Raw genomic sequence first — 14,884 nt, forward strand, 5'->3', positions numbered from 1 at the left:
CACGCCATTTTTCCTTTACAATAAACAGTAACAATTAAATTTCATTTACTATTTGGCACTTCAAAAAGTCTCAGTTTCTTTTTTCTAGTGTACTTCACTGTTGTTAAATGATTACTTAATTATTGACAGCTTCCTGATGTTGAACAAAATTTTCAAAACATAATTAATACAAACAGACTCAAGTTGACTGAAAAGTTTCCCCATACCAGCTTAACTCTTCTTATCCAACAAGGTAAAAGAAGCAGAAAGGCAAGTACGCTTTAAAAAATAGTAATCACCATGAGACTGGGAGATTATTTGTCAGTTCTTTAGCTCAGACTTGAGAATATCTGGACAGAAATGAAAAATCCAGCCGTACTGCAAATTTGATTCACATAAGCCACACACACACACAAAAAAAAAACTACTGAGCTAAGTAACTGTTCACTTTTTTTATTTTTATAACCCTAGATTCATTACAAAATAATAGAAATTATATATGAGGCTTCATCTAGATACTTCAGAGCATTTGTTTCATTTACTCATCTTTGCATATCCTCCCTGGAATAATCTGAGCTCCTAACAAGGAAGACAATCACAAATCGTGTGTTATTGATCTTTGAACTCTAGGATGTTTTTCTACTAATTTTTTTTTTATACTTTTCATGCTTATGGAGAACTCTTCTTTATTCTACCAGCAGAAGCCCATGATAAAACCTGAAAACTGGCCCAAGAACTGTACACCAAATAATAATAAGTGGCGAGGGGGGAGCTTGTGCTGCCCAGCTTAGTCAAAAATATTGAATCATATCTAACAGAATGTCTCAGTGTTAACCACAAAAGATTGATCTAATGTTCTTGAGGGCCTTGATAATTATTTATAAATTTAAAACATTTCACGTATCAGTTGATGTATTTTCTTGACAACACATTTAATACACCAATTTGTTTCACATATTAGCAAGAGTTCAACAGTAATATTTTTTGAAGCAGTAAATTCAGGATTAAACAGAGATTTAAGAAGAAACTGAACAAACTCGTTCAGAATTGTTTGTGTCCATGTTACTTGTTAAATGATAATTGAAAAGTTTTCCTGGAAACTATAATTAAAGTTAATTGAAGATTTTCATTCATATTTATTTGATTAATTCTATAGTCCTTTTCTTTTAAGTTTAAAATTCTTTTCTTTTTAAAAATGTTCTTAGTCTTCACATCTTTGGATTTTGGACTTTAAGTCTATTTATTCTTTCCATGCATCAGTTAGGATTCAATCAGTACTAACATGAGTATTATGGAATAGGAAATTTATCATGGAAGTTAGACATCAAACAATTAAAGGAAGAAATAGGGAAATAAACACATAAAATAAAATGCTGAAGGATTGAAGAAAAATCATTAAAACTCTGACACAGACAAATGAGGAAGAGTTTACGAGGAAATTTGGAAGTGTAGCGCATCTGACTGCCACAGTGAGATTATGAAGGAAGATTGATGCTTATGGCAGGCTGTTGCCTTTACATGTTTACCACATATGAGTTTCAGCAAAGCGTGTGGTAGAGGGCCTTACATCATTGTTGATAGGCAGGGCTGGAGTTCATAAAAGAGAGCTGGATGGGGGAAGGGCAGAAGCAAGGGAAAACTGACATCCTCTAGACTTTCCATTTAAATCTCAATGCCTCTAACCAACAAACTGCCAACAAATTTCAGAACATATAGGTTCTGATTTTGTTTATATCTGCCAAACCTCATACAACTACTACTTGAGTCAATTCTATTTTGAAATTACAGAGAAAATTCTGGGAAATATAGTTCCCAATAAAATAAAGTTGATAATAGAACAATCTGACTCAGCCCAACCCTCATCAACTTGACATCCTGATACACCTGACATTTTGCAACTTAAATATTCAGATATAATACTGAGGTGACTATTAACACATTTTATATTAGTAGGGAAATGGAAGAGGGAAAACTGAAATAAAAATAATCTTCAATTTCACAGACATAGATAGATATACATGCATATAGATATAGACACATAATTTATTCATGTATATATTATATTATGTATGTATATATGTATGACAGCACAAGTCACTCAGTTGTGTCCAACTCTTTGCGATTCCATGGACTATATAGTTTATGGAATTCTCAAGGCCAGAATGCTAGAGTGGGTAGCCATTCCCTTCTCCAGGGGGATCTTCCCAAACCAGGGATCAAACCCAGATCTCTTGCATTGCAGGTGTATTCTTTACCAGCTGAGACACAAGGGAAGCCCAAGAATACTGGAGTGGGTAGACCATCCCTTCCCCAGAGGATCTTCCCGACCCAGGAATTGAACCAGGGTCTCCTGCATTGCAGGCTAATTCTTTACCAGCTGAGCTACATGGGAAGTCCATATATATTCTGCTCATAGGTGCTTTTTACTTCCTTTTTCCCTTACCACCTCTGAATATAGTCAGAATATATGCATGCACGCACACACACACACAAAACCCATGGCAGGCCACTATTGACTCATGCCTTTTCCAGAGTCTCCCAAACAGTCACAGGCAGGTCTGACTCAGTCTCTTGTGGGGTCACTGCTCCTTTCCCCTGGGTTCTGGTGTGTACAAGGGCTTGTTTGTGCCTCCAAAAGTCTCTGTTTCCCCCAGTCCTATGGAAGTCCTATAATGAAATCCCAGTGATCTGCAGTCAGATTTCTTAGAGAGTCCCAGTCCCCTTGCCAGATCCTCAATTTGGGAAGTCTAATGTGGGGCCTAGAACCTTTGCAGCAATGAAAGAACCTCTTTGTGTAATTGTCCTTCAGTTTGTGGCTTGCCCACCTGGCGGGTACATGGTAGGACTAATGGTGACCTCCTCTGGGAGGACTTAAGCCACATGCTGTGCCTCCCAGTACTGCTGCTGCCAGAACTCCCGTCCCCACAGCAGGCCATTGCCAACCTAGGTCTCTGCAAGAGACCCTCAGACACTCACAGGCAGGTCTGGCTCAGTCTCTTGTGGGGGTCACTGCTCCTTTACCCTGGGTCCTGGTGTGCACAAGCTTTTGTTTGTGCCTCCAAGAGTCTCTGTGGGTATGGGGTTTGATTTTAACATGACTACACCTGTCCTACCTGCTTGTTGTGACTTCTCCTTTGTCCTTGGACGTGAGGTACCTTTTTTATTTTGGTGGGTTCGATGGCTGTTCAGCAGCTGTGTTCTCACAGGAGAAGATGAGCACAGCCCTTCTACTCTGCCCTCTTGATTTGAGAGGACAAACACAGTCAGAAAGACATTCACTACGAAGAATTTGCTCACAAGATTTATGGAAGCTAGCAAGTTCCAGGATCATCAGGGTGAGTCAGCAAGCCAGGCAAAAGCTGTTGGTTCAGTGCCAGTCCGATCAAAAGGACTGAAAACCAAGAGTCAAAAGTATAGTTTTGGTTCAAAGGTCAGCAGACTTGAGACCTAGGAAAAACAAATGCTTCAGTTAAAGTCCCAAGGCAGCAAAAAAGCCATGCCAGACTGAAAACTGTCGGGCAGGCAGAATTTCTTCCTAGTCAGGAAACAGTCAGACTTTTGTTTCTACTCAGTACTTTCACAGATCAGATGAGGCCCACCCACCTTAGAAAAGGCAATCTGCTTAACTCAGTCTACTGACACCAATATTAACATTATCTAGAAACACCCTCACAGAAACACCCAAAATAATGTTTGACCAAATATCTGGATACACTGTGGCCCAGTCAAGTTGCCCCATGAAATTAACCATCACACCTCCCAGATCTAACTCCAATCAAGATGAACTATTCTTAAGTCTGTTGAACTCTGCTATATGTTGAATGAAAGCCTTTCTAATTAAAGAAATCTACAATTATGTCATCATGACTGATATCCAAACTTTCCCTGCAAATTTCAAAAGAGGAAACTCTTAAGCTGAATGGTTTTCCAGTTGTTGGAACACATGGGGCTATTTAGAACAGAAATTACCATAATTACTTAACCATAGCTTCATACTGGAATCACCCTGTGGAACTTTAACATTAATAATGCCCTGGGCTATATAGATTCACTTATATATTCCATTTACTTATTTTGGAACGGGACCTGAACATGGATATAATTTGAAAGCAACTCAGTTAATTATGAAGTACAATCCAAGTAGAGAACAGTCACTGCTCTATATCCATCCTGAAATGTCAAAACTTGTTTTACACTCTCAGAAAAAGGAAGCTGAGCAAACTGGTTTAATTATTCTAGTTTTAATTAAAATATTTTAGTAACTGGATAGCAAAACTCTCATTGTCTTCACTGTTTTTTCACTTCACAGCATTGGTGGCCAGGTATTCAGAAGCAGATATACTATGTGACTTAATGCTTTTCTCCCTGTCAACCAGAAAATATAATTCCTTGTTATAATGGCCATTTTCTCATATTTAGTTCAGTGAATTATTGAACTTTCGTTTTCCATGAACACGTGGACATGGCAAACCCAAAACATCTTACCAGAATGCAATTCCTTATTTTGTCTTCAAATTATCTTTGAAACACTACTTAATCTCTGATACTGATAAACGTCTCATACTCATTATCACAGTTATAGTGAGGCCATAGATATTGGGTAGTCAAAATTGTTTTCTTTTTTTAGTCACCAAAAAAAAAAAATCCCTTTGAATTTTTCTTAATTAGAAGTCTCACCTGGAGCCCTCCTCTTGAATTAGCATTGATGCTATACAATTGACAAAAGAGAAATGTTAGATAATTTCAAGAAAATCTTCCACTTGCTGGAGCATTTTGTTTCTAACAGTAAAACAGAGAATTTTTGTTTTGTTTGTTTGCTTTGCATTGGTTTTCTTTCAATGCAAAATAGGTAGCTTGGTAGGTAGGTAGATAGACAGAAACAGATAGCACCAAGAAATGATTTCCAGAAAAAAAAAAAAGGACAAGTTGGTAGGTTTTTTTGTCTTTAAGTTCTATAATATCTTTAAAAACTCCACCTCTGTGCTCCCTTATTTTCTAAGCAGAGATATTTTCAGTGAGTTATAAGTACTGACTATAACTTGAAAACCCTTCCTTTACAATAAATATTTTCATCAGAAGATATTCACCTCCAAAATGTGGCCAATAAGCCTGCAAAAAAGCAATGACCATAATATAATTACACTCCTCCTTATTAAAATGTTCAACCATTTGCTACAGATGCACAGTTCATGGTTATGGAAAAGGGTAATTTGTTTAATAATATATTCACCCAGCTACACATAATGTGATTTAATCAGTACATTATATGCAGGCTTCAAATGTAAAGTAGCTCAAATGATCAAACTGAATGGGGGAGGGGTAAGATGGAAATTCATCTTCCCTCTTTTAAATCTTTTACCTTTCAGAAACTTCTAAAGACATATTCTGAAGGCCACCTGCCATATCAAACAACAGAATAATCGGTCTGCTGGAGGTAGATGAAATCAATGCTATTTTTGAGATTTGACATTGGTTTGTTCATAACTTCATGTCATTTGATAGTAATATACCAGTAAGGTCTTAATCAGACCAAAACTCTTCTTCCCTTGTATCCATATTAAGTCTATTGTATATCCTTCAACACTACAAAATATTTTTATTGCTGTTATCCTGGTCCAAGCCATTATTATTTCTCACTTGGATTCCTGCTATAGATACCTCTTTCATCTTCCTGCTTCTGATCTCACCTCTCTTAACCATATTCTAGTTCAGAAGGAAAAATGATTCTATTTAAATGAAAGTTATTTCTTGCCATTCCTCTTAAAAAACTCTCCAGTGTCTCTTCATTTAAGAGAGCAGATACCAAAGACTTAGAATCATCTAAAATATCATTTGTTCCCAACTAATTTTCTGACTTGACCCCATATTACTCTCCACATCATTCATACTGATCCAGCCCCACTGGCCTTCCCTCAGCTGAGTCAACACACCAGACATCTTTCCTTAGACCTCAGATAGAATTTGCATCTTGATAAGCTGCCTTTCTCTCAAATATCCTAATGTTTCATTCCCTCATATCTTGTAGACATTTATCAAACATCATCTCCATCAAAGCCTTTTTGACGTTTTCTCTAATGGTCCTACCCCAAATTTTATGCCTTGATCCTTCCCTATTCCACTATTTATTTTTCTTCTCAGTGTTTATCTAAGGTAGGTATTTTTATTGAATATTTCAATGTTGTATTTCTAGTACATGGTGAAGAGGAATACTTGCTCAACTGGTGAGTAGGCTAGAGATAGTGAAGACCAACAACCAACCTCATCTACACCAATATTTTCAATGTGTACTGGAATACAGTTGTTCTCCTTTGCATGACCGTAGTAGTGAGGGGAAAATTGTCCCCAACTTTTGATAGTAAGTTTAGCATGGCTTCACACAAAAAATCAGTTCCCAACTTCAGTTCACAGGATTGTAGGTCAGTTAGACAGTTCTGTTCGTCTGTTTCAGGTTCATCTTGACCACTATTGCTCCTGGATATATGGTCAGCTGGTGGGTTGACTGGGAATTCACTGATCTAAGATAGTTCCTGCTGGGATCAACTGGTTCTGTACCATAAGATTTCTTATCCTCCAGCACGCTAACCTGGACTTCATGATTACATGGATACAAGAAAGAAAGTGAAGCACACACAAGCTCTTGAGATTTAGGCTCAGGATCAGCATATCTTCCTTTCTGCCATATTCTTTTATCCAGTAAAATCACCAAGATGGTCATATTCAAGAGGAGGAAGAAAATATAAAATATTTCATCCCTGACAAAGGAATCTTTGCAAAGCCACACTGCAGAGATAATTTACTACTTAAGTATCTCAATAATATCACTCATGGTTATAAATCATTAAATCCTGATAGCAATATGAAAAATCCAAGAGATGATGTCTTTGCATACCACACAATCATGTTACTGTCATTATTAAATTATTAATTGGGTATCTATTTTGTAGATTGGGTATCAACTATCAAAAGGCTCTGTTGTGACTAACATTAGCTTATAATAGTATACATTCAAAATTTTCTTGTTCTACTTTCATGCTCTCATTAGTAGGTGTGAACTCTAACCCCTTATTAAAGAGGCATAATTAACATAAGGCAAATGGAAAGATAATTGGAATGAAACTGGTTACGTGCAAGTTCAGCAGGAACTTTGCAGAAGAATCTGAAATAAAGCATACATAAAAATCACATTCCAGAAATAATGAGATAGCGCTTCATTCCAATTAGAATGGCCAAAATTTAGAACACAGGCAATACCAAATGCTGGCAAATGTGTGCATTAAGAGAAATGCTCATCTGTTGCTGATGGGAGTGCAAAATGACTCAGCTACATTGGATGATAGCTTGGCAGATTTTCACAAAACCAAACATCTTCTTACCATATGATCCAGCAGTTGTACTCCTTGGCATTTATCCAAAGGAGTTAAAAACTTAAAGTCCATACAAAAATCTACACAAGTCTGTTTATTGCAGCTTTATTCAAGATTGCCAAGACTTAGATGCAACCAAGATGTCCATCAGTAAGTAAATGCACACATAAACTATAGTACATCCAGACATTATTGATCACTAGTAAGAAGTGAGCTATCAGTCCACGAAGAGACAGGGAGGAATTAAAGTGCATATTATTAAGTGAAAGAAGTCAGCCTGAAAAGGCTGCATGCTGTTTGATTGCAACTCTATGACAGACAGAAAAAGGCAAAACAATGGAAACAGTAAGATCAGTGGCTGCCATCGATAGACAGGAGAGACGAACAGGCAGAGCAGAGAGACTTTTTAGAGCAGTTGAAGTACTCTGTATGATACTATTATAGCGGATGTATGACATTATATGTTTGTCTAAATCCATAGACCATACAACATCCCAGAGTGAATCCTAAGGTAGTCTATGGATTTTGGGGAATTATGATGTATCAATGTAGGTTCATCCTTGATAAGAAATGTACCATTCTGAGAGAGATGTTGATAAGCAGGAAGCTATGCATCTCTGCCTTCCCCTCTCAATTATGTTGAAAAACTGAAAGTGTCCTGAAATAATAAAATCTTAAAAGCTTCATTACAGAAATTAGTCTTTCTAAATAATTGAGTGAAAGTTGCTCAGTTGTGTCCAACTATTTGCAGCCCCATGGACTATGCAGTCCATGGAATTCTCTAGGCTAGAACACTAGAGTGGATAGCCTCTCCCTTCTCCAGGGGATCTTCCCAACTCAGGGATCAAAGCCAGGTCTCCCGCATTGCAGGTGGGTTGTTTATCAGCTGAGCCACAAGCATTTTAATTGAGAGCAGTGGTCTTAGAAAAGAGGCTCAGTCTTTGCTACTTTTTCCAGAGGAAACAGTCAGATGCAACAAAAATATGCAACCATTAAAATATATGCATTCATCCTGTCTTTATATGCATTTAAACATATTTTATTTATTATATTTCTGTTATTTTCTTTCAATTACCTATACTTTCCATCTTTGCTTTTTCTTCCTTTTCTCTAAGGTATCCTACAACTGTTTTTGTCTTTTAATTTTTCTGATCTTGACATCATGCTGCTCTGCTTTGTGCCATATTCCCTCTCTAACTGGTTTGGAAGCTTCAGTTTAAGAAAAGGGCATAATTTTCTCATATTTTGCAGACATTTAATTATCCTGTGTTCCAAATATAAACACAGATGAAGCAACTCCACAAAGTAGATGAAATTTTGAGTTTTCTACATAAATGTAAACAGAAAATTCTCGAACAAGTAAGGAAAAAATAGTAGATTCAATGCAATTTCTGTTGTATCTTTCCCTGAATTCTAAAGTATTCATTTGCTTTGATTTAGTCAGGGATATAGGGCTTCCAGGTGGAGCTAGTGGTAAAGAATCCACCTGCCAATGCAGAAGACATAAAAACCATGGGTTTGATCCCTGGGTTTGGCTATTCCCTGGAAGAGGGCAAGGCAACCCACTCCAGCATTCCTGCCTGGAGAATCCCATGGACAGAGGAGCCTGGAGGGCTACAGTCCAAGGGTGCAAAGAGTTGGACACGACTGAAGCAACTTAGTCAGAGAAGGCAATAGCACCCCACTCCAGTAGTCTTGCCTGGAAAATCCCATGGACGGAGGAGCCTGGTAGGCTGCAGTCCATGGGGTCGTGAAGAGTGGGACACGACTTCACTTTTCACTTTCATGCATTGGAAAAGGAAATGGCAACCCACTCCAGTGCTCTTGCCTGTAGAATCCCAGGGACGGCAGAGCCAGGTGGGCTGCTGTCTATGGGGTTGCACAGAGTCAGACACGACTGAAGCAACTTAGTAGCAGAAGTGACTTAATACAGCATGCAGCCAGGTATATGGAAGACAATAATGCTACTGTTCCTAATGTTACACCTTTAGGATAAATATATTTTCAAAATGAACCCCGAATAATGCTATAATGTACACAATGTACGCTAACAAAACATACATAAATTCTGCACAAATGTAATTAGTAAAAATTCATATGTGGCAATCCAGTAGTACTTTCAGAACACGAGTACTGAGTTTAGGAATAGAGTCCTGAATATAAGTAGCTGTTCTGCTGTGTTCTACAAACTATTTAACCTCATGTTCAGAGAAAGACTGGCTGAATTTTCCTTTATGGGCCTGAAACCTTCTGAATATACACATATATTTAATATTTCCTTCTCTTGGGGAAATCAGGATTATTTATGTTATTCTGTGGTAAGTTCCCCTAAGATCTGTGGTAATCTTTTCTCAGAAAAATAAAATCCATATTACCATAATGAATATAACATGTATAGCTAGAAAAACATTTGTTTAAATCATTGTTCAAAAATTGTTGCACAGCTCGCCATCTATTGTTGCTACTAAAAAACAGAGAGGGGCTGGCCCCTTATACTCTCTCACATGAGGTAATTGAATTTGTTTGGGCATCATAACTGAAATAATGGCTACCCTCAGAGAGGTGAGGAAATGGATCAGAATACCTCCACCCTCTGAAGTATTTTCTCATGTGTGATTAAAAGCACCTAGACAGGTCTCTGAAAATCCTGGGGTGACCCAGATTTGCTTTAATGCATTAAAAAAAATAAAAAGCCAAAAGCTAAACAAAACAAAACAAAACAAAAAACTGTTATGTTTGTGTTGTTTAATAGTGCTTTTGGAGAAGGAAATGGCAACCCATTCCAGTATTCTTGTCTGGAGAATCCTATGAACAGAGTAGTCTGGCAGGCTACAGTCCATGGAGTTGCAAAGAGTCAGACATAACTGAGTTAATAAACAACAACAGTGTTTTTAATAATGAAAAAAGGGGCTAGTCTCTTAAGTCATTTTGTCTTACATTTTCTTAATGCTTATGAGGATTATATTAAGTGCTTACTATGACTCTGTCACATAATACTCTAGAAACAGTAGCAATTAGTTATAATAAATTTAAACCACTCCCTACCACCCTGGAAGAGCTAATTTTAATTTACCCTACCAATAGACTAGTAAAATTTCAAAACAATCATGCACTGAATTTTGTGTATTTGAGTCACAATAGCCAGAAGTCAGTGGCCAGAGCAACTTCAAAGTTTCACCTCAGATATATTCCAACTACTGGGGTACTCTGGCTGTCTATATAAGTTATGCCAAAAAGAGCTATCTCAGAAGTCCCAAGTTCAATATAATATAGGAATAATGGAATTCTTATATTTCTCCATGCTAAATTAGGTTCTGGCTACTCTATTTCTATGCCCCAGCTGTTTTATTAGTGCTTCATTGGGCAGCTATTACTAGTAGGAGAAGATCTTATGCCTTAGAACCAGAAAGCTATCTTTGGTTCATCATTAGGCATCTGAATAAGTATATCAGGCCTGTGGTCTCTTTCAGATTCAGAGGGTCTATGATCCTTCCATGGTTCCTTGTGCCAGAGTATATGAAACATTCCAAGGCCTGTTTATGCAGAGTTCCCCATCACGACTGACCTGGATTTCCACTTCCCTCCTAATGTTACTAGCCAGAGAGTGTACAAATTTCAAGACTTAGATACAAGAGGAATTAACAAGCTTGACTGAAATCTCTACATATGCCTTTTCACTTCAACTCAACTTGCTTTACATTGGAACCATAATTCAGATGTTAATAAAAGACTACTTAATTAATATGCATTCTATTGTTTCAAGTATACTCAGTTCAGTAAAGTTCAGTGGCTCAGTCGTGTCTGACTCTTTGCAACCCCATGAATCACAGCATGCCAGGCCTCCCTGTCCATCACCAACCCCCGGAGTTCACACACACTTGCGTCCATTGAGTCCCTGATGCCATCCAGCCATCCCATCCTCTGTCGTCCCCTTCTCCTTCTGTCCCCAATCCCTCCCAGCATCAAAGTCTTTTCCAAAGAGTCAACTGTTTGCATGAGGGGGCCAAAGGACTGGAGTTTCAGCTTTAGCATCATTCCTTCCAAAGAAATCCCAGGGCTGATCTACTTCAGAATGGACTGGTTGGATCTCCTTGCAGTCCAAGGGACTCTCAAGAGTCTTCTCCAACACCACAGTTCAAAAACATCAATTCTTTGGCCCTCACCCTTCTTCACAGTCCAACTCTCACATCCATACATGACTACTGGAAAAACCACAGCCTTGACTAGATGGACCTTAGTCGGCAAAGTAATATCTCTGCTTTTGAATATGCTATCTAGGTTGGTCATTCATAACTTTTCTTCCAAGGAGTAAGGGTCTTTTAATTTCATGGCTGCAATTACCATCTGCAGTGATTTTGGAGCCAAAAAAAATAAAGTCTGACACTGTTTCCACTGTTTCTATATCCCATGGAGTGATGGGACTGGATGCCATGATTTTCGTTTTCTGAATGTTGAGCTTTAAGCCGACTTTTTTTGCTCCTCTCTTTTACTTTCAACAAGAGGTTTTTTAGTTCTTCTTCACTTTCTGCCATAAGGGTGGTGTCATCTGCATATCTGAGGTTATTGATATTTCTCCCAGCAATCTTGACTCCAGCTAGTGTTTCTCCCAATCCAGCGTTTCTCATGATGTACTCTGCATATAAGTTAAATAAGCAGGGTGACAATATACAGCCTTGACGTACTCCTTTTCCTATTTGGAACCAGTCTGTTGTTCCATGTCCAGTTCTAACTGTTGCTTCCTGGCCTGAATACAGATTTCTCAAGAGGCAGGTTAGGTGGTCTGGTATTCCCATCTCTTTCAGAATTTTCCACAGTTTATTGTGATCCACACAGTCAAAGGCTTTGGCATAGTCAATAAAGCAGAAATAGATATTTTTCTGGAACTCTCTTGCTTTTTCCATGATCCAGTGGATATTGGCAATTTGATCTCTGGTTCCTCTGCCTTTTCTAAAACCAGCTTGAACATCAGGAAGTTCACAGTTCACATATTGCTGAAGCCTGGCTTGAAGAATTTTGAGCATTACTTTACTAGCGGCTGTGACGGCCAGCACACTCAGTGCAGGTGGCTGTGATGGCCGGCACACTCAGCATGACCGAGAGGAGCCACCCCGCATCCGAGGTCAGAGGCAACGGTTTGGAGGAGCCACCCCACATACAAGGCCAGGGTGGGGGGCTGGGACGAGCCACCCGTGTCCGTGGCCAGGGGTGGCAGCCGGGAAGATCAACCCACGTCCAAGGAGTGGTGGTTGCGCTGGTGCAGGACCTAGAGGAGCTATCCCACGTTGAAGGTCAGGAAGGGCGGCGGTGAGAAGATACCCTTCCTCCAAGGTAAGGAGCAGCAGCTGCACTTTGTTGGAGCAGTCATGAAGAGATACACCACTCCCAAGATAATAGAAACCCAAGTAAGATGGTAGGTGTTGCAAGAGGGCATCATAGGGCAGACACACTGAAACCATACTCACAGAAAACTAGTCAATCTAATCACACTAGGACTACAGCCTTGTCTAACTCAATGAAACCAACCCACTCCCACGGGGCATCCCAAAACAGGTGGGTCATGGTGGAGAGGTCTGACAGAATCTGGCCCACTGGAGAAGGGAATGGCAAACCACTTCAGTATTCTTGCCTTGAGAATCCCATGAACAGTATGAAAAGGCAAAATAATAGGATGCTGAATGAGGGACTCCCCAGGTCAGTAGGTGCCTAATACGCTACTGGAGGTCAGTGGAGAAATAACTCCAGAAAGAATGAGGGGTGGAGCCAAAGCAAAAACAATACCCAGCTGTGGATATGCCTGGTGATAAAAACAAAGTCCAATGCTGTAAAGAACAATATTGCATAGGAACCTGGAATGTCAGGTCGACGAATCAAGGCAAATTGGAAGTGGTCAAACAGGACATGGCAAGAGTGAACCTTGACATTCTAGGAATCAACTAAAATGGACTGGAATGGGTGAATTTAATTCAGATGACCATTATATCTACTACTGCAGGCAGGAATCCCTCAGAAGAAATGGAGTAGCCATCATGGTCAAGAAGAGAGTCCGAAATGCAGTACTTGGATGCAATCTCAAAAACGACAGAATGATCTCTGTTCGTTTCCAAGGTAAACCATTCAGTATCACTGTAATCCAAGTCTATGCCCCAACCAGTAATGCTGAAAAAGCAGAAGTTGAACAGTTCTATGAAGATCTACAAGATCTTGAAGAACTAACACCCAAAAAAGATGTCCTTTTCATTATAGGGTACTGGAATGCAAAAGTAGGAAGTCAAGAAACACCTGGAGTTATAGGCAAATTTGGCCATGGAATACGGAATGAAGCAGGGCAAAGACTAATATAATTTTGCCAAGATAATGCACTGGTCATAGCAAACACCCTCTTCCAACAACACAAGAGAAGACTCTACACATGGACATCACCAGATGGTCAACACCGAAATCAGATTGATTATATTCTTTGCAGCCAAAGATGCAGAAGCTCTATACAATCAGCAAAAATAAGACCGGAAGCTGACTGTGGCCCAGATCATGAATTCCTTATTACCAAATTCAGACTAAAATTAAGGAAAGCATGGAAAACCACTACCATTCAGGCATGATCTAAATCAAATCCCTTATGATTATACAGTGGAAGTGAGACATAGATTTAAGGGCCTAGATCTGATAGATAGGAGTGGATGATGAACTATGGAATGAGGTTCATGACATTGTACAGAAGATAGGGATCAAGACCATCCCCATGGAAAATAAATGCAAAAAGCAGAATGGCTATCTGGGGAGGCCTTACAAATAGCTGTGAAAAGAAGAGAAGTGAAAAGCCAAGAAGAAAAGGAAACATACAAGCATCTCAATGCAGAGTTCCAAAAAATAGCAAAAAGAGATAAGAAAGCCCTCTTCAGAATCAATGTAAAGAAAAAGAGGAAAACAACAGAATGGGAAAGACTAGAGATCTCTTCAAGAAAATTAGAGATACCAAGGGAACATTTCATGCAAAGATGGGTTCGATAAAGGACAGAAATGGTATGGACCTAACAGAAGCAGAAGATATTAAGAAGAGGTGGCAACAATACACAGAAGAACTGTACAAAAATGATCTTCACGACCCAGATAATCATCATGGAGTGATCACTCATCTAGAGCCAGACATCTTGTAATGTGAAGTCAAGTGGGCCTTAGAAAGCATCACTACGAACAAAGCTAGCAGAGGTGATGGAATTCCAGTGGAGCTATTTCAAATCCTGAAAGGTGATGCTGTGAAAGTGCTGCGCTCAATATGCCAGGAAATTTGGAAAACTCAGCAGTGGCCACAGGACTGGATAATTTCAGTTTTCATTCCAATCCCAAAATAAGGCAATGCCAAAGAATGTTCGAACTACCATGCAATTGCACTCATCTCACACGCTAGTAAAGTAATGCTCGAAATTCTCCAAGCCAGGCTTCAGCAATATGTGAACCGTGAACTCCCTGACATTCAAGCTGGTTGTAGAAAAGGCAGAGGAACCAGAGATCAAATTGCCAACATCTGCTGTATCATTGAAAAA

The sequence above is a fragment of the Ovis canadensis genome, chromosome 21 (genome assembly GCF_042477335.2).
Source record: "Ovis canadensis isolate MfBH-ARS-UI-01 breed Bighorn chromosome 21, ARS-UI_OviCan_v2, whole genome shotgun sequence".
Taxonomy (NCBI): Eukaryota; Metazoa; Chordata; class Mammalia; order Artiodactyla; family Bovidae; genus Ovis; species Ovis canadensis.